The sequence below is a fragment of the Protopterus annectens genome, chromosome 7.part0, assembly GCF_019279795.1.
Source record: "Protopterus annectens isolate FY-2018-M chromosome 7.part0, PAN1.0, whole genome shotgun sequence".
Taxonomy (NCBI): Eukaryota; Metazoa; Chordata; order Ceratodontiformes; family Protopteridae; genus Protopterus; species Protopterus annectens.
In genome coordinates this window covers 1,802,782,567-1,802,803,382 of record NC_056739.1, presented here as the reverse complement: position 1 = coordinate 1,802,803,382, position 20,816 = coordinate 1,802,782,567, and positions in this window count along the sequence as shown.

Here is a 20,816-nt window from a genome sequence, read left to right as displayed (position 1 = left end):
ACTTGCTGTTTAAGCACTAATTCACCAGATAAATCCGTTCCCACATCCTTCATCTCGATATCCATAAGTTCCTGAGTAGAAATAGGGGTAAATACATTAGAAATATCCATATCGTCAGCTGCAGATGCAGCAGAATCGCATTTCCCTTCCTGCTCCATAGGGAAAGCTAAAAACAATAAACGGTCATACTGAAACTGGCAGTTAAGCCAGAACCAGGATTGCCCTACCCCTTTGTAGGGGGGATTGTACCCTACACACCTGCAGAGTTTCAGCCTCCTAGCTTTTTCCCTCTTGGAGAAAAACAACTTTCAATAGGTATTTTTTCTCTATGCAGAAACATGCTTGAAATGCAGAAAGAAAGCTAAAAACAATAAACGGTCATACTGAAACTGGCAGTTAAGCCAGAACCAGGATTGCCCTACCCGTTTGTAGGGGGGATTGTACCCTACACACCTGCAGGGTTTCAGCCTCTTAGCTTTTTCCTTCTTGGAGAAAAACAACTTTCCACACGTATTTTTTCTCTATGCAGAAACATGCTCAAAATGCATAGGGAAAGCTAAAAACAATAAACGGTCATACTTAAACTGGCAGTTAAGCCAGAACCAGGATTGCCCCACCTCTTTGTAGGGGGGGTTGTACCCTACACACCTGCAGAGTTTCAGCCTCCTAGCTTTTTCCCTCTTGGAGAAAAACAACTTTCCATAGGTATTTTTTCTCTATGCAAAAACATGCTTGAAATGCATAGGGAAAGCTAATAACAATAAACGGTCATACTGAAACTGGCAGTTAAGCCAGAACCAGGATTGCCCTACCCCTTTGTAGGGGGGATTGTACCCTACACACCTGCAGAGTTTCAGCCTCCTAGCTTTTTCCCTCTTGGGGAAAAACAAGTTTCCAGTTGAACTTTTTTCTCTATGCAGAAACATGCTTGAAATGGATAGGGAAAGCTAAAAACAATAAACGGTCATACTGAAACTGGCAAGTTTGCAAGCCGAAAATAGTGTCTCCCTGTGGTCAGGAAAAAGCAGCTTCTCCTGCCTCTATGGTTCTTTTTTCAGGTTCTGCATTTTTATTGTTAAACATCACATTTTGTATTTTTGCATGCATATTGTGTGATCTGACACCTTATAAACCTCTATTTTGTCGTTCTGTTAGCATATTTTCATTTTTTGCACCAAACAAAACACTTTGTTCAACACTACATGCATTGGATGTCTGCCGCGGTTGTATGACAGTTTGCAAGCCAGAAATAGTGCCTACCGGTGGGCAGGGAAATGCGGCTTCTCCGCCTCTATGGATCTCGTTTCTGTTTCTATATTATCACTGTTAAATATCACATTTTGTATTATTGCATACATATTATGAGATCTGACACTCTCTAATCTTGTCTTTTGTGAATCTTTAGGCATATTCTCAGTATTTGCACTTAAAAAAACACTTTGTTTAACATTACATACATTTGATGAAATCGGCGGTTGTATGACAGTTTCTAAGCCCAAAATAGTGTCTCCCTGCGGGCAGGAAAATGTAGCTTCTCCTGCCTCTATGGAGCTTTTTTCTCGTTCTTTATTTACAGTGTTATAAGCAACATTTTTAACATTTTCATTAATATTCTGTGATCGGAAGTCATTCAATCCTATTTTGAAAACATTTAGGCTCATGCTTTCATTTTTTTTTCTCTATGCAAAAACATGCTTGAAATGCAAAGGGAAAGCTAAAAACAATAAATGGTCATACTGAGATTGGCAGTTGAGCCAGACCCAGGATTGCCCTACCCCTTTGTAGGGGGGATTTACCCTACACACCTGCAGAGTTTCAGCCCCCTAGCTTTTTCCCTCTTGGAGAAAAACAACTTTCAATAGGTATTTTTTCTCTATGCAGAAACATGCTTGAAATGCAGAATGAAAGCTAAAAACAATAAACGGTCATACTGAAACTGGCAGTTAAACCAGAACCAGGATTGCCCTACCCGTTTGTAGGGTGGATTGTACCCTACACACCTGCAGAGTTTCAGCCTCCTAGCTTTTTCCCTCTTGGAGAAAAACAACTTTCCATAGGTATTTTTTCTCTATGCAGAAACATGCTTGAAATGCATAGGGAAAGCTAAAAACAATAAACGGTCATACTGAAACTGGCAGTTAAGCCTGAACCAGGATTGCCCCACCTCTTTGTAGGGGGGATTGTACCCTACACACCTGCAGAGTTTCAGCCTACTAGCTTTTTCCCTCTTGGAGAAAAACAACTTTCCATAGGTATTTTTTCTCAATGCAAAAACATGCTTGAAATGCATAGGGAAAGCTAAAAACAATAAACGGTCATACTGAAACTGGCAGTTAAGCCAGAACCAGGATTGCCCTACCCCTTTGTAGGGTGGATTGTACCCTACACACCTGCAGAGTTTCAGCCTCCTAGCTTTTTCCCTCTTGGAGAAAAACAACTTTCCACAGGTATTTTTTCTCTATGCAGAAACATGCTTGAAATGCATAGGGAAAGCTTTATTAAAATTCAAACACAAGAACAAGAAATTCAATTACATATCAAACAAGGGTTTAGTTAAGCAATAAAAGCATAAAAAATAAATAATCTCTTTCAATTTTATACAATATTATGTATATTATTGTGAAAAGGCGCAATCCTTACTTTTTAATGGAATGGGTAAGTTATAGAATATCAAAGAAAACCAATATAGTTAACAAATTCAATGTAAGGAAAGAAAAAGTGAGAAATGTACATTCATCAGAGCTTTATACCCAAGTTCTAAATTATAAATTAAGGAACAAACATATGCGAATAATTGTGTTGATGTAACCATACCTTCAAGCTTTTTCCCTCTTGGAGAAAAACAACTTTCAATAGGTATTTTTTCTCTATGCAGAAACATGCTTAAAATGCAAAAAGAAAGCTAAAAACAATAAACGGTCATACTGAAACTGGCAGTTAAGCCAGAACCAGGATTGCCCTACCCCTTTATAGGGTGGATTGTACCCTACACACCTGCAGAGTTTCAGCCTCCTAGCTTTTTCCCTCTTGGAGAAAAACAACTTTCCACACGTATTTTTTTCTCTATGCAGAAACATGCTCAAAATGCATAGGGAAAGCTAAAAACAATAAACGGTCATACTGAAAATGGCAGTTAAGCCAGAACCAGGATTGCCCTACCCCTTTGTAGGGTGGATTGTACCCTACACACCTGCAGAGTTTCAGACTCCTAGCTTTTTCCCTCTTGGAGAAAAACATCTTTCCATAGGTATTTTTTCTCTATGCAAAAACATGCTTGAAATGCATAGGGAAAGCTAAAAACAATAAACGGTCATACTGAAACTGGCAGTTAAGCCAGAACCAGGATTGCCCTACCCCTTTGTAGGGGGGATTGTACCCTACACACCTGCAGAGTTTCAGTCTCCTAGCTTTTTCCCTCTTGGAGAAAAACAGCTTTCAATAGGTATTTTTTTCTCTATGCAGAATCATGCTTGAAATGCAGAAAGAAAGCTAAAAACAATAAACGGTCATACTGAAACTGGCAGTTAAGCCAGAACCAGGATTGCCCTACCCCTTTGTAGGGTGGATTGTACCCTACACACCTGCAGGGTTTCAGCCTCTTAGCTTTTTCCCTCTTGGAGAAAAATAACTTTCCACACGTATTTTTTCTCTATGCAGAAACATGCTCAAAATGCATAGGGAAAGCTAAAAACAATAAACGGTCATACTGAAACTGGCAGTTAAGCCAGAACCAGGATTGCCCTACCCCTTTGTAAGGGGGATTGTACCCTACACACCTGCAGAGTTTCACCCTCCTAGCTTTTTCCCTCTTGGAGAAAAACAACTTTCCATAGGTATTTTTTCTCTATGCAAAAACATTCTTGAAATGCATAGGGAAAGCTAAAAACAATAAACGGTCATACTGAAACTGGCAGTTAAGCCAGAACCAGGATTGCCCTACCCCTTTGTAGGGTGGATTGTACCCTACACACCTGCAGAGTTTCAGCCTCCTAGCTTTTTCCCTCTTGGAGAAAAAGAACTTTCAATAGGTATTTTTTCTCTATGCAGAAACATGCTTGAAATGCAAAAAGAAAGCTAAAAACAATAAACGGTCATACTGAAACTGGCAGTTAAGCCAGAACCAGGATTGCCCTACCCCTTTGTAGGGTGGATTGTACCCTACACACCTGCAGAGTTTCAGCCTCCTAGCTTTTTCCCTCTTGGAGAAAAACAACTTTCCATAGGTATTTTTTCTCTATGCAGAAACATGCTTGAAATGCATAGGGAGTTAAATCCACGTTTATTAATATATACAATAAAACGAACATTAAATTACAGATAAATAAACATTACATGAGTTACATATAGTGGCACCACTGTGCCCCTGTCTATGTTACATTAAGGATATGAAAAGGAAAAAGAAAACAGCTACATGTAAACAATTTATCTAACAATGAAATCAACATATCCATGTCGCGTCAACCAAAATTTCAACTTTCTAAACATAACTGAAAAAGGATACATATGAGAAGACCTATTCTCATAACATCTAACTGTCCATAGAAGATAAAGACATGAAACTAAGAAAAAATCTAATGTCTGAACATTTTCATCCCAATAACGTCCATAATCTCCATATAAGATCTTACTCATGGAAAGCGGAAACAAAGTCTGAACCCTAAAAAACCGCCTTACCTGTGCCCAGAAGGTAACTGCTCTTGGACAATGCAAAAATACATGTGCAGAGTCTTCAGGAGCAGAACAACCCAGGCGGCGACAAATCCTATCCTCTACTGCCCGAAAAGGCAGGGAAGCACGTACTGGCAATTTGTTTAACGATGCCCTCCACAACAAATCACTCCACTGCGGAATATCCTTATATCTGACACGTCTTCGACGAAGACCATGCAATTGCATTGGAGTATACCCTGAAAAACCATCTACCCAAACAAAATTATTCATTGTAATAGAATACCAAACCATCCGGGGTGAGGCAATAGAAAGAGTAGGGATCTGATACTTCATCACAACCAATTGAATATCCTGTAATTCTTGGGAATCCAGACCTCTGGATCGTTTTCCATGCGAAAGCTTGTCCCAAAAAAGGAAATTAGCTGTATACGTCAATGCTCCAACCAAGGAAGTATCCTTATTCTGTAAGTGAGCCCACAAAAAATGCAGGAACTGAATCTGGAGAAATAGGATCGGATGATGTAAAGCCAATCCCCCTTTAGTTAAAGGAGAATACACCACCCCTCTCCTGACTGGATTCAATTGAGAAGCCCAAAAGAAGTTAAAACATTGCCTCAACACTAATGCCATCCAGGCCATGGGAAAGAAATACACCATGAAAACATATTGGAGCTTTGGAATAAAAAAGGTATTTAGCATAAAAACCCTCTTGGCATACGTCATGGGAAAGGTCGCCCAAAACCTCATTCGGGCCAAAGCCAACTGCACCAACTGAAAACATTTATCTCGCACAAACCGTATAGATCCAAAAGGAACTCCCAAAACAGTGACTCCTTCTGTACTGAAAGGAATCTGTTGGGTAGAGAGTAAAGAAATAGGAGAAGCCGTAAAACCAGCCGATTTTGTCAAATTAAGAGATAGACCCACAGAAGAAAACAATGGTAACAACGTGGAATAGAATTGTGCATTAAATACCTCACTGTCTTCCGCTAAATAAGTGATATCATCGGCATATGAAAAAAGTCGCGGGGTCAAAACTCCCAAACACTTATATGAATGGGGAGGTAAACATAGTGTCTTCCTAAATTGCAAAAACACTGCACTCACCACCAATGCGAGTAAAAAAGCGCTAAGCGGACATCCTTGTCTAATTCCACAACGCAACCGTACCTCCTTACCAACCCAACCATTAATCACCGGCGTAACGACAGAGTAACCATGTAAAGTACGAAGACAATTACAAAATCTTTCACCAAAACCATACGCAGCAATAATCGCATTTAATGCAGAATGAGATACGTTGTCGAAAGCCTTTGCAATATCAGCGGTAACCAACAAAGAAGGAGGGTGAACAGCCACAGAGGAAACTATTTGTTTGACTGTATGCAAAATCTCTGACATTGATCGTCCTGGAACGCCATACACACCAGATTCCAATATTCGAGGTAAAATCGTCCTTAACCGCAATTGTAATACCTTTGTGAATAATTTATAGTCAGTATTACAAAGCGCTATAGGACGCCAATTAGACAAGGAGGCACGATCCCCCTTTTTCCAAATAAAATGAATCGCAGTTGACAATGGCACACCATCCACAAATCCATTCGTCAACCAATCATTAAACAATGTTACCAAACATTTGAGGCAATCTGGGGGCAACAGTGAATAAAAAGCATATGGGATACCATCTGGTCCCGGAGCTGTATCTTTTTTAGCAAGCTGTTGTAAAGCCTCCTGTACCTCATCCAACTGAATCACCCCCTCCATTTTCGCTTTCAAAGCTGCTGGCATCGGGAACTTTCCCCAATTTTGTAGAAAAGGACCCTTATCAATATATTGTTCCTGCAAATATTTATGAGCTATACCTAACATACCCCTCTGATTGTTGCACAACCGACCCTGGGAATCTCTCAAGCAGCGCATTAAACTGATCTTGTTCCCCAGCTTCCTACTCAAAAAGGGAAGACAATGGTCCGCTTTTCCTTGAGTCGATCTAGCTAATCTTTGCAATTGAGAATGAACCCTAGACAACGCCAAAGTATACAGATCCTTTAAATACAACAAAACATCAGAGACATTCGAACTAGACACAGCCACATAATTGTCATATACATCATTGGTCCGTTGTTTCAGACATGTATGATACCTATGAGACATCCATTTATATCGATCTATCACCTTGGTTTTCATATCCACCCACCAGTCTTGCGTGGTAGAATAAAAAGAGCGCAATGTACAATGATCCTGCCACAATTCATCCAATACGCACTTCCATATGTCCAATTTCAGCAAGGCTGGAGCCATGCGAAAATACCCACGTCCTGCAGATACTCTCAAAGTACTTCCAAAGGTATAAGTTAGTGCTGTATGATCTGTAAAACACATCAAAGCGGAAGTCATAGATTTACAAATTAAAGACGGAGAGTGCCAACAAAAATCTATGGAAGTGCGATGATCTCCCCGATGAAAAGTGTACGCTGGAGACGGGGCCAACTTTAACGAGGCATCTGCCATTAACTTCCAACACACCCGAACATCTCGCTCCTGACTCTTCGGGCCTGTCAACAAATGGGAGTTAAAGTCTCCCACCACTATGACTGGAAAAGAGGTCATGACAAACGGTGAAAGCATGCGAAACATACGACATCTGTCCTCAATGTCCAATAAGCCATAAATAACTATCACCCTAAAAAACTGCTGTTGTACTTTAACGTCTATAAGTAATAAACGGCCTGGTATAATATGGGCAACATCCCGTATTTGCACTTCCGAAGAGTCATATAATATCAAAATGCCTGAGTGTACATCCAGTCCTTTGGACCAAACATGGTGTTTCCCCCAAACAGTAGAAATTTGTAATACATGATCATCCGTCAATAATCCAGTATCTAGCAGACACAGCATGGAAAAATTTAAAGTCATAATCCAATTTAAAACCAAGGCTCGTTTTCGCAAAGAACAGACAGAATTGACATTGCAAGATGTCAACAAAAAATCAGCCATGATCATTAGTATGTGCTGCTTTCCCCACCTTCTTTTTGCCTATGAAGCTAGCTTTACGGGAAGGCTTTGACCTACCTGAACGAGGTTTCTTTTTTCCGACCACCTTCCATGATGGCCCGTCTTTGACCTTCATGTTATCAGCATCATCCGATCCATCTTCTATATCGTCAGATACCGTCAAAAGATCCACCTCTGCATCATCAGGAAGAGGAGTAGCTTGTGGCTGAGCATCCTGTGAAAAGGATTCACTCTCCTGCGAATTTTCCTCGTGAGAACCATCAGAGAATAGTAATGGAGAGTCCTCCTGTGGTGAAGGGGCTAATACCTCCTCCCTCGGGGGCATCGTCTCCGGGACCGATGAAGGTATGGGTTGTACTGTCGTGGAAACATCCCTCTGTGTAATAGGTGGAAAGTCCGCTGATGCAGTCTCTGCTACCTCTGTGGGAGCACAAGCTTCAAATGACTGTGAGTCCTGTGCAATAGCCGACATTGTACTGCGCTCCTCTGGAACCACTGGAGACATAAACGCATCACAAGCTGACGTAGCATGTCGACCAGAGCACAACATGCAAAAGATCTTGCAGTCCCGGGCGAAATGATCTCTTTGTCCACATCTAGAACACTTTTTTGCGGGACAGTCGGACACCACATGCGTGAAGTCACCACAGAAATAGCAAGTACGGGGCTGTCCTGCATAGCGTAGGACACCCCGATGCCCCATCACAAAACAAACACCCGGGATGTGGGTGGGTCCGGCATCTGTCAGCTTAAAATCAACAGTCGCCGTCCAGCCGCAGTCCCACGCTCCACCGGCAGCTTCATCACAAGACTTCTCCAAGGACAACACAGTATCGACATGTCTCAATAGATACTGTTTGATTTGCTCAGGATCCAATTGTATCGTTCGGAAGTGTATTGACACCTTCCTCCGAAATTGCACATTGACTTTGAGCAATCGATACTTCGCCACAGATGGAATATCCCCCTTTGCCAAAAAACTGGCCTGAAAACGAAGCGCCATTACCTGTGTTTCGAAAAATATTTCACCCACCGACTCCCGACCCCAGTGTAACAGTGCACAGATGGTGGGAAGTGGGAATCCCAACGGCTTTAGTAGATCATGCCAGATGTCCGCCCTACTTGTGGGCGCTCCCGAAGCCGTTTGTACCTTAACAGAAGGCTTGTGGACGATACGAAATCGTTGCGGTGGAATGGCATCCTGTATCGTCGCGGCCGTAGCCCTTGCATATGAAAGGCCCACTCCTGCCTGTCCTTCAATTTCTTCCCTAGGAGAAAGAGCCTCCTCATCCTGTATATCCGAATGCGGTCCCGAAAAACGACGTTGTTTTGTTGATCTTGCCCTTGTAACATCTGGCATGTATTCACCATCCCCTCCTCTCTTTAATGAAACGTCACGGCCCCCTTCGACGTGGATGGAAGAGGAGGTACCTGTATCTCTCATCTCTGTCATGCACAAAGGTGAAGCAGTCACCGAGGAGCGTTCTCTTACTGTTCTTTGCCCCCGAGCCATAATAGGCGGTAGGACAGACAACCTCTGCTGATTGTCTTGCCTAGAGTGTACCCCACTACGTCCCTGATGTAATTGTTCAGCAGCCAAAGCATCATGAGTATCATCATTGGTGCTCCAATCGGAATAAGCGACCTGCACCATCCTCCTTTCAGTAGAATCCCCTCCTGAAAAAACATCCTGCGTCCCTTCTGCCACTCCATCTCGAATTACGTTAGAAAAAATAGCAGGTCCACCTACTGGCTTGATCTGTCCCCTCTGCACATCTGTACATGTATATCCCATTACAGGATCAGAAGACACCGTATGTGCATCAGAGGAAATGGCAAGGCAATCTCCCTGTGCCGCACCTTCCACCTGCCGTAACTGTCCCTTGTCCTGCTGCCTTATGGAATCTGTGGTCGTAGTTAAGCTTGCCGTACCCATCCCTTTCAAGCGCCCTTCCTTTAGGGCTAAATCAGCTGGAGAAAGGGAGGAAGCTGTCGATAAATGTAGATCCAACCCTTCAATGCTGGATAGTTGTGAAGAACGGCGACCGGAACCCAGTTCTTCACCCGTAACATCATTGGAAAGTAAAAAAGAAGATAGTGGAGTTTTACGCAACTGGCCATCATCCGTGTCATTTCTGCTATCTGCCCGACTCACTCGCAAAGGTGTTAAACCTGCAGCATGCCGTTGAGTCTGGCGCAATGCACCTTGTCCCATTGTATCACCTTTCCGTTGTTCAGCAAGACATAGAGAATTGAAATGTACCTCCCGTGGAGTCGCTAGTTTCAAGGAGGTGTCCGAAGTTAAATTTTTACTTTCCCGACCTTCCTTATGTGAGGTATTGCCTGTATTAGCTATAGTATTGTGAATCAGTAGAGTTTCTCGTTGTATTTGTTGTAAATACATTGCAGAGTGACTCGCAACAGCTTTAGTAGTAGCGATGTTAGGGGATTTCCCGGACATCGCAAAATTCAGTTGAGAGCCGTTAGTAGGCTGGTTGGAAGCACCAGAAGCCCGATGTGAAAGCCCTGAGAAGGGCTGTTGTAAATCTAGCTCGATGGGACTCGCTAGTTCCATCTCCTCGGCCCAACTTAACAAAGAAGTGGTTGGGAGCTGTCGTTCTTGCCGAGATTGGTCTGAAACTTCTTGTAGAAAGGCACCATCGTCTTGTACATTCATTTCCATTAGTTCTGAAGTGGAAATGGAGCTGAATCCCTGGGAATCGTCATCAGTAGCAGCTGCAGAGGCAGCATGATCGCTTTTTCCACCCTCCATCATAGGGAAAGCTAAAAACAATAAACGGTCATACTGAAACTGGCAGTTAAGCCAGAACCAGGATTGCCCTACCCCTTTGTAGGGTGGATTGTACCCTACACACCTGCAGAGTTTCAGCCTCCTAGCTTTTTCCCTCTTGGAGAAAAACAACTTTCCATAGGTATTTTTCTCTATGCAGAAACATGCTTGAAATGCAAAGGAAAGCTAAAAACAATAAACGGTCATACTGAAACTGGCAGTTAAGCCAGAACCAGGATTGCCCTACCCCTTTGTAGGGTGGATTGTACCCTACACACCTGCAGAGTTTCAGCCTCCTAGCTTTTTCCCTCTTGGAGAAAAACAACTTTCCATAGGTATTTTTTCTCTATGCAGAAACATGCTTGAAATGCAAAAAGAAAGCTATTTATTTATTTATTTATTTATTGCAGTTGGTTTACCAGGATAGTCCATTGGGCCATTTAAGAACCCGTTTTCAATGGAGTCCTGGGGAGAAAAGCTCCAAAAAAGAAAATCAATTTACAAAAACATTGACAGTAAATATATAGGTACATACTATAAGAGAACATAAGCAAAAACATAAGCAAAAACATAAATGTACTTAACATTTGTCAGTGACAATCTTGGTACATGCAATGAAGGAATAAAAGCAAAACATAAAAGCATTTTAATGAATGAGCATAGTAGATGAATAGAGTAGAATGTTAGTACAGGGAAAGGTAGAGTTGGTTATGTGGGGTGGGTACAAGAGCATTCCCATTGAGATTCTAGGTGTAAGAAAAGTGATTTCTTGAAGGTGGAGTGGTTAGAGGTAGTGCGGATGTTTGGAGGTAGGGAATTCCAGAGGCGAGCAAGACAGAAGGAAAGGAGGTTTTGCCTGGGGATGATTTGGTTTGTGGACCTCTAGAAGATTTTGATTATTAGTCCTTAGAACTCTATTTGGATGGTGCATTTTAAAGGCAGAGGAGAGGAGGGACAGTTGGAGGGGTTTAGAATAAGGTTGTGGGCTAGAGTTAGTTGAGTATAAGCAAGATAGTTGGGAAGTTCTAACCATTTTAGTTTATGGAGGGAGAGACAGTGGTGAGTGGAAGACTTATGGGTGGTAGCGAATCTAGCTATTTTGTTATAGCAAGAGGTGAGCTGTTTTTAAGGAGCACTGAATATTAGTAAGAAGTGGGGCACCATAGAGGAGGGAGGGAATGAGGAAGGAAGAAGCTAGAGTGATTTTAGTGGTAGGTGTGAGGTAGGCGTTTTGTCTGTATAGCATACCAAGTTTTTGGTGTGTTTTTTTGATGTTGTTTTGTAGGTGGGAACTAAATTTTAGTTGGTTGTCAATGTGGACCCCAAGAAGTTTGGTCTCTGACACTATTTCAAGAGGAGAGTTATTTTGACTGGTAACTAAGAGTGAGTTTATGTTGGGGGGAGGGAGTTTAGAGGGAGTAAATAACATTAATTTGGTCTTTGTGGCATTGAGAGCTAGATGATTGCAAAGCATCCATTGCTCAGTGGAAGAGAAGGCGTCTTGAGTAAGTTTTGTAGGATGGAGATAGAAGAGGCGGAGCAGATGATAGTGGAGTCATCTGCATATTGGATAATGCTAGAGAAAGGGATAGATTTGTGGAAGTCATTAATAAAGATGTTGAATAGAAGAGGGCCCAGTATAGAGCCTTGTGGGACTCTGGTGGGGGTGCTTAGGAAGGAGGAAGTTGCTTTTTTCCATTTTACAGCTTGATTTCTGTCTGATAGATAACTAGAGAACCAGTTCAGAGAGGAGGAGGATAGGTAGAGTTTGGAGAGTTTAGTTAAGAGCAGGCTGTGAGAGATAGTATCGAAGGCTTTGGAAAGATCAAGGAGTAAGGTGGAAACAATTTGTCCAGAGTCTCGGCTTTATTTACTATTTCAAGGAAAGAGAGAAGGGCAGTCATGGTACTATGATTAGGTCTGAAGCCATGCTGTGTGGGGGTTATGAGGTTGTTATCTAGGAGATGAGGAAGGAGTTGGATTTGCACACATTTCTCAAGGATTTTTGAAATGGGGACAGGATGGCTATGGGTCTAAAATTGGTAGTGTTATTATTGTTACCTCCTTTGTGTAATGGTATAATAAAGGCTTGTTTCCAAATTTGGGGAACTGTGCCTTCTAGTAGGGAGCGGTTGATTAGGATGCTAATAGGGTAGGCCAGACTTTCGCAGCAATGTTAAGAAAGTAGGAAGGGATATTATCAGGAGCATTGGTACATGGTTTTAATTTCTGGAGGAGTTTTTAATAGTAGTTGTAGGAATGGGATTTAAAGTGAAGATAGTGCAGTCGGGTGGTGTTGAATTTTGGGGTTGTATGGGTGAGGATAGAATTTGTGTGGAAGAGGAGGTAGAGGAATTAGTGGGTTGGGAGGAGGTAGAGAATGAGGAGGTTAGTTTTGAAATAGAGTCAATAAAGAAGGAGTTAAATTGTGTGGCTAAATCTAGTTCTGGAGCATTTGGATCAGGGGAAGGAGTATCTGGTTTGCTGGGGTGGAGGAGAGTGGAGATTCCTTTCCAGAATTTTTGAGGGTTGCTTTTGTTATGGTTTTGGAGTGTGGAGAAATAGTTTTTCGATCCGAATAGATAAGTTTTAGCTTTATTGTGGAGCAGTTTGTATTCGTTGAGGAGTGGGGTTGTCTTGTGTTTTTGGTAGCGTGCCCACACTTTGTCTCTTTGTCTCATGAGAGATAGAGTAGTTTTAGATAGCCAAGGGGCTGATTTAGTTTTTATTCTCTTAGTCTGTAGGGGAGCTTGAGAGTCAAGTAATTTTAGGAATGTCGAGTTGAAGTATGAGACTGCATTGTCTAGAGGTAATGTTTTTAGACAAGCCCAGTTTACTGATTTAAGTGAGTTTGAGAAAGTTATAGGGTTAAAGTTTTTCTGGTTGCGGATAGTAATGAGGTTGTGGGTCCGTTGAAGGGTAGTTGAAAGTCGGTGGGTAAAGGTGGGTAAGTGGTCACCTAGTGGGTTGGGAAGGATGCCACTTTTGGTGAAGTAGTGGGGGTGGGAGACTAGGATCCAGTCCAGTATACTCCCATCAGAGGGGTTTTTGGCTGGGTAACTAGGCAAGTTGATCAGTTGTGAAAAGTGGTAGAGGTTAATATTAGTGTTGTTCGAAGGAGCTTGGATAAGGGCCCAGTTAATGTTTACGTCTCCTAGGATTATGGTTTCATTACTAATGTTACTGGATAGCCAAGAAAGGATAAGTTCAAGTGTAGGAATATTATCACCTGGAGGGATATAGATGGAAGCTATACATATTTGTTTGTGGTTATTGATTTGAGATGTGGTAAGGAGAAGTTCAGCGTTGTTGAAGTGTGGGATAGGTTTGTTGTAGGGGAAACTACTATGGAAGAGGAATATATAAGGGCTACTCCTCCGCCTTTTTTGAGAGGTCTGTCTTTTCTTATGATTGAGTAGTTTGGAGGAACTATTTCAGAGTCCTTAATATGTGGTTTCAACCAGGTTTCAGAAATAGTTAAAAGTCAGGTTTGTTGTGTAAAAGCCAGGCATGAAGGTTGGGGACTTTCTTAATGATACTTTGTGAGTTTAAGGAAGTGAATAGTAAAGATTTAGTTGTGGTGGTTATATTGGCAGGGCCTGGGTTGGGATGGATGTCACCTGATAAGAGAGTACTGATCAGGTGTTGTATGTAGTAGTTTAGGTTAATGGACAGCAGGGTTGTGAGATTGGGGTTTATTGTGAGATGTAGGGATTTGCTAGTTCCTATAGGGATTGGGAATGTGTGATGGGGATGAGTTTGAAACGAAAAGATGAAGGTTGTCTGAGTGATAAAGATAGGAAGAAATGTGGGAGTAAGATTGTAGTGAAGGTGAATTGTGGTGGTTAGTTATATGAAAGGAATGGGAGTTAGAGTTTATAGTAGGCTGGGAGAGATGGTATAAGTAAGATAAGGAGAGGAGAAGCAATAGTGAAGGAAAGATGGAGGGTATCTAGAGAGCATGTTGTGAAAGGTGACAGAAGGGCAGTGAAAGGATATTGGTGTTGGTGTAAGGGAGAAAGAGTTATATAGAGAGAGTATATTATATATTAGAACTGAAAGACAGTAGTATTGGATATAGAGGGGTGTGGTCTAGAAGAGGGAAAGGAGTAGGATTGGTTAATTAGTTGAGAATGGGGATGAGAAAGAAAGTTAGTTTTGGCGGGAAAAAGGAAGGTGTGTTCAGAGGACTGAGTACTGATTGGAGTAGAATGGAAGTGGGAGTGGTATGTTGGAGGGATAAATGTAGATGTGCTGGGGCGGTGGGATTTGGGGGCAGGGTAGGGGGCGGAGTGAGCCAGCAGGGCTAACGGAGCGGGTTGGAGCCCAAGAGCAGAAGAGGAGCGAGAGACTATCAGAGAGCAATATAAGTAAATGTAAGTAGTAGAAGGTGATGTGGAGTGGGTCTGGACAAAGTGTAAGGACAAATTAGAAGGGAGAAGTAGGGGCAAGTAAGTAGAAGTAGATACTAGTGGAGTAGATACAGGTGGGGAGAGGGTGACCACTAGTAGACAGTAGCAGAGTTGCACTAAGATGTACTAGGGCTCCCGGAGAGTAAGCTAGAGTAATGGGAGAATGAGCACAGGCTAAGTAAGGGTCTAGGTAAGGGGGGAAGGAGATAAAGGAGTAAGGGGGTTTGCTGCTGGCAAGCTTGACTGGGAGCAAACAAAAACGTAGCAGGGTTAGCTGGTTATATAAGTACAAAACAATGAATTAATTAAACATACTTTCTTGGTATCTTGAGATAGAGGCTTGCTGAGGATGGCAGGTAAAAAGTTCCAAGAGTAATTGGCAAAGAGTGCAATAGCAGAGTTAGTTGTGGGATTCTACCCAGGCAAAGAACACAGGGTATGTCCGGGTGAAAGCTAACAAGCAGGAAGAAAAATGAGAAAAAAAATTATGTTAAAGCAATGCAAACAACACTGTGTTCCCAGAATAGTACAGATAAACTTAACCTTACAATATATTACATTTAGTAATAGTTACAGTCAGGGAAAGTCAATCATATTCATTAGGTTACGACATGTGTTTAGGCTAAGCACATAGAAGATTAGCAGAGTTAAATGGCTAAGGCAAACTCTATCACATACATCTCCACAGTAGTGAACGTTATCAGTAATTAAAGAAGAAAGGGTATCAGCTAAAAGAGGTCTAGGGAATCATAGAGGTGAGCGTTTACACCATTAGGGGTATAGATTATGTAAACGACAAGGGTGGTTATCCTTTAATAGACTAAATTAAGGCCGAGTCAGCTCTTGTAAGGGCATTCCAATTACACACAGGTGAGGTAAATGGCGGGAAAAGAACCACGTTTTCACAGTAATAAATCAGGAATTACAGGTTAGACCCTTATCAGGAGAAAATCCGTAGACCAGAACAACACAGTAAATTCAGTAAATATGCCTAAGATAGAGCCAAGTAAATAAATAGCCTTGCATTAGTCGCAATTACAGCACTAGTACAGACACTGCAGAGTGAACAAGTACTAACTCAGACAAGGCAAATATCTTCGTAAACACAAGCACTTAGTTGCATACAGTTAACATCATATTGTAGCTAAATGGAAAACATTAAACTGATACGCTATAGCTGCAGTACATATTAGAATAAAACAGTATGTAGTACACAGACACTAAGCTAAAACTAAATATGCAATCTTATCAGCTTACACAACTCATTAAAGTATCGCAGACATCATATTGTAGCTAAATGGAAAACATTAAACTGATACGCTATAGCTGCAGTAGATATTAGAATAAAAACAGTATGTAGTACACAGACACTAAGCTAAAACTAAATATGCAATCTTATCAGCTTACACAACTCATTAAAGTATCGCAGACATCAGAGAAATAGTTGGTAACGCTAGCATTAAATTGATTAAACTACAATAACTGTTCAGTTTGCACAGTCGTTGCTCACATAAAATTAAATATAAGCCTTCGGTGAGAGCTACTTCAGGTAAAAAGTACATTCATAGACATACAAACATTTGATAGTGTTCAAATAACATCCGAGCACTATAACAAGATAGCGTTTATCAGGATATCAACAAAACGCGATTACCTAGAATAGGTTAGTTCATACACCTCAACAGACAAGCAGTCGCTAAACTAAAAATGTACATAACAGGTAATAACTTACTTGTAGATACTAGCACGCAGCCAAGGATGCTCAGCAGCAGCGAGGAGGGCAGATCTGAAAATGGCGCCCTGAGGATAGGAGGGACATTTAAAAACTTCAAAAGGAAGTTAATAGGAGGGGGAGGAGCTAGGATAGGAATAGTCAGATGCAGACCGGAAGGGGTGTTTACAGGTAGATAGTGATAGATACTATACTGCAAATAAGGGGATACTAGGGAGAAGGTGCTAGGTAGACAATATGAGATACATCTGAAGAGAAAGGAGATTAGTGAAAGGAGAGGAGGGCAGTAGCATGAAGGAGAAGTACGGAGAAACCAGGTCAGAGCAGAGTAACTAACTATAGATTAATACATGTATGTAAACCTGGATAGTGGAGAGAAGAGGGGAGAGAGCTAGGAGATAAAGAAAGTTAATGTAAGTAGAGGACAAAGTGTACCAGAGAGGATGGAAAAACTATCAGAGAAAGCTGGCTATACCAAGGTAAGTGGAGGTAGCCTAGGGGTAGTGGATAAGGATGGACTTTGAAAAGGAAGAAAGGGATAGGAATTAGAAGGGAGAAGTAGGGGCAAGTAAGTAGAAGTAGATACTAGTGGAGTAGATACAGGTGGGGACAGGGTGACCACTAGTAGACAGTAGCAGAGTTGCACTAAGATGTACTAGGGCTCCCGGAGAGTAAGCTAGAGTAATGGGAGAATGAGCACAGGCTAAGTAAGGGTCTAGGTAAGGGGGGAAGGAGATAAAGGAGTAAGGGGGTTGCTGCTGGCAAGCTTGACTGGGAGCAAACAAAACGTAGCAGGGTTAGCTGGTTATATAAGTACAAAACAATGAATTAATTAAACATACTTTCTTGGTATCTTGAGATAGAGGCTTGCTGAGGATGGCAGGTAAAAAAAGTTCCAAGAGTAATTGGCAAAGAGTGCAATAGCAGAGTTAGTTGTGGGATTCTACCCAGGCAAAGAACACAGGGTATGTCCGGGTGAAAGTTTCTTGGTATCTTGAGATAGAGGCTTGCTGAGGATGGCAGGTAAAAAAGTTCCAAGAGTAATTGGCAAAGAGTGCAATAGCAGAGTTAGTTGTGGGATTCTACCCAGGCAAAGAACACAGGGTATGTCCGGGTGAAAGTTTCTTGGTATCTTGAGATAGAGGCTTGCTGAGGATGGCAGGTAAAAAAGTTCCAAGAGTAATTGGCAAAGAGTGCAATAGCAGAGTTAGTTGTGGGATTCTACCCAGGCAAAGAACACAGGGTATGTCCGGGTGAAAGTTTCTTGGTATCTTGAGATAGAGGCTTGCTGAGGATGGCAGGTAAAAAGTTCCAAGAGTAATTGGCAAAGAGTGCAATAGCAGAGTTAGTTGTGGGATTCTACCCAGGCAAAGAACACAGGGTATGTCCGGGTGAAAGTTTCTTGGTATCTTGAGATAGAGGCTTGCTGAGGATGGCAGGTAAAAAAGTTCCAAGAGTAATTGGCAAAGAGTGCAATAGCAGAGTTAGTTGTGGGATTCTACCCAGGCAAAGAACACAGGGTATGTCCGGGTGAAAGTTTCTTGGTATCTTGAGATAGAGGCTTGCTGAGGATGGCAGGTAAAAAAGTTCCAAGAGTAATTGGCAAAGAGTGCAATAGCAGAGTTAGTTGTGGGATTCTACCCAGGCAAAGAACACAGGGTATGTCCGGGTGAAAGTTTCTTGGTATCTTGAGATAGAGGCTTGCTGAGGATGGCAGGTAAAAAAGTTCCAAGAGTAATTGGCAAAGAGTGCAATAGCAGAGTTAGTTGTGGGATTCTACCCAGGCAAAGAACACAGGGTATGTCCGGGTGAAAGTTTCTTGGTATCTTGAGATAGAGGCTTGCTGAGGATGGCAGGTAAAAAAAGTTCCAAGAGTAATTGGCAAAGAGTGCAATAGCAGAGTTAGTTGTGGGATTCTACCCAGGCAAAGAACACAGGGTATGTCCGGGTGAAAGTTGTAGATACTAGCACGCAGCCAAGGATGCTCAGCAGCCAAGGATGCTCAGTCATACTGAAACTGGCAGTTGAGCCAGACCCAGGATTGCCCTACCCCTTTGTAGGGTGGATTGTACCCTACACACCTGCAGAGTTTCAGCTTCCTAGCTTTTTCCCTCTTGGAGAAAAACAACTTTCCACAGGTATTTTTTCTCTATGCAGAAACATGCTTGAAATGCATAGTAAAAGCTAAAAACAATAAACGGTCATACTGAAACTGGCAGTTAAGCCAGAACCAGGATTGCCCTACCCCTTTGAGGGGGGATTGTACCCTACACACCTGTAGAGTTTCAGCCTCCTAGCTTTTTCCCTCTTGGAGAAAAACAAGTTTCCATTTGAATTTTTTCTCTATGCAGAAACTTGCTTGAAATGGATAGGGAAAGCTAAAAACAATCAACGGTCATACTGAAACTGGCAAGTTTGCAAGACGAAAATAGTGTCTCCCTGTGGTCATGAAAGAGCAGCTTCTCCTGCCTCTATGGTTCTTTTTTCAGGTTCTGCATTTTTATTGTTAAACATCACATTTTGTATTTTTGCATGCATATTGTGTGATCTGACACCTTATAAACCTCTATTTTGTCGTTCTGTTGGCATATTTTCATTTTTTGCACCAAACAAAACACTGTTCAACACTACATGCATTGGATGTCTGCCGCGGTTGTATGACAGTTTGCAAGCCAGAAATAGTGCCTACCGGTGGGCAAGGAAATGCGGCTTCTCCCGCCTCTATGGATCTCGTTTCTGTTTCTATATTATCACTGTTAAATATCACATTTTGTATTATTGCATACATATTATGAGATCTGACACTCTCTAATCTTGTTTTTTGTGAATCTTTAGGCATATTCTCAGTATTTGCACTTAAAAAAACACTTTGTTTAACATTACATACATTTGATGAAATCGGCGGTTGTATGACAGTTTCTAAGACCAAAATAGTGTCTCCCTGCGGCAGGAAAATGTAGCTTCTCCTGCCTCTATGGAGCTTTTTTCTCGTTCTTTATTTACAGTGTTATAAGCAACATTTTTAACATTTTCATTAATATTCTGTGATCGGAAGTCATTCAATCCTATTTTGACAACATTTAGGCTCATGCTTTCATTATTTTTTTTCTCTATGCAAAAACATGCTTGAAATGCATAGGGAAAGCTAAAAACAATAAATGGTCATACTGAGATTGGCAGTTGAGCTAGACCCAGGATTGCCCTACCCCTTTGTAGGGTGGATTGTACCCGACACACCTGCAGAGTTTCAGTCTCCTAGCTTTTTCCCTCTTGGAGAAAAACAACTTTCCACACGTATTTTTTCTCTATGCAGAAACATGCTTGAAATGCATAGGGAAAGCTAAAAACAATAAACGGTCATACTGAAACTGGCAGTTAAACCAGAACCAGGATTGCCCTACCCCTTTGTAGGGTGGATTGTACCCTACAAACCTGCAGAGTTTCAGCCTCCTAGCTTTTTCCCTCTTGGAGAAAAACAACTTTCCATAGGTATTTTTCTCTATGCAAAAACATGCTCAAAATGCATAGGGAAAGCTAAAAACAATAAACGGTCATTTGGAAACTGGCAGTTAAGCCAGAACCAGGATTGCCCTACCCCTTTGTAGGGGGGATTGTACCCTACACACCTGCAGAGTTTCAGCCTACTAGCTTTTTCCCTCTTGGAGAAAAACAACTTTCAATAGGTATTTTTCCTCTATGCAGAAACATGCTTGAAATGCAAAAAGAAAGCTAAAAACAATAAACGGTCATACTGAAACTGGCAGTTAAGCCAGAACCAGGATTGCCCTACCCCTTTGTAGGGTGGATTGTACCCTACACACCTGCAGAGTTTCAGCCTCCTAGCTTTTTCCCTCTTGGAGAAAAACAACTTTCCACACGTATTTTTCTCTATGCAGAAACATGCTCAAAATGCATAGGGAAAGCTAAAAACAATAAACCGTCATACTGAAACTGGCAGTTAAGCCAGAACCAGGATTGCCCTACCCCTTTGTAGGGTGGATTGTACCCTACACACCTGCAGAGTTTCAGCCTCCTAGCTTTTTCCCTCTTGGAGAAAAACAACTTTCCATAGGTATTTTTTCTCTATGCAAAAACATGCTTGAAATGCATAGGGAAAGCTAAAAACAATAAACGGTCATACTGAAACTGGCAGTTAAGCCAGAACCAGGATTGCCCTACCCCTTTGTAG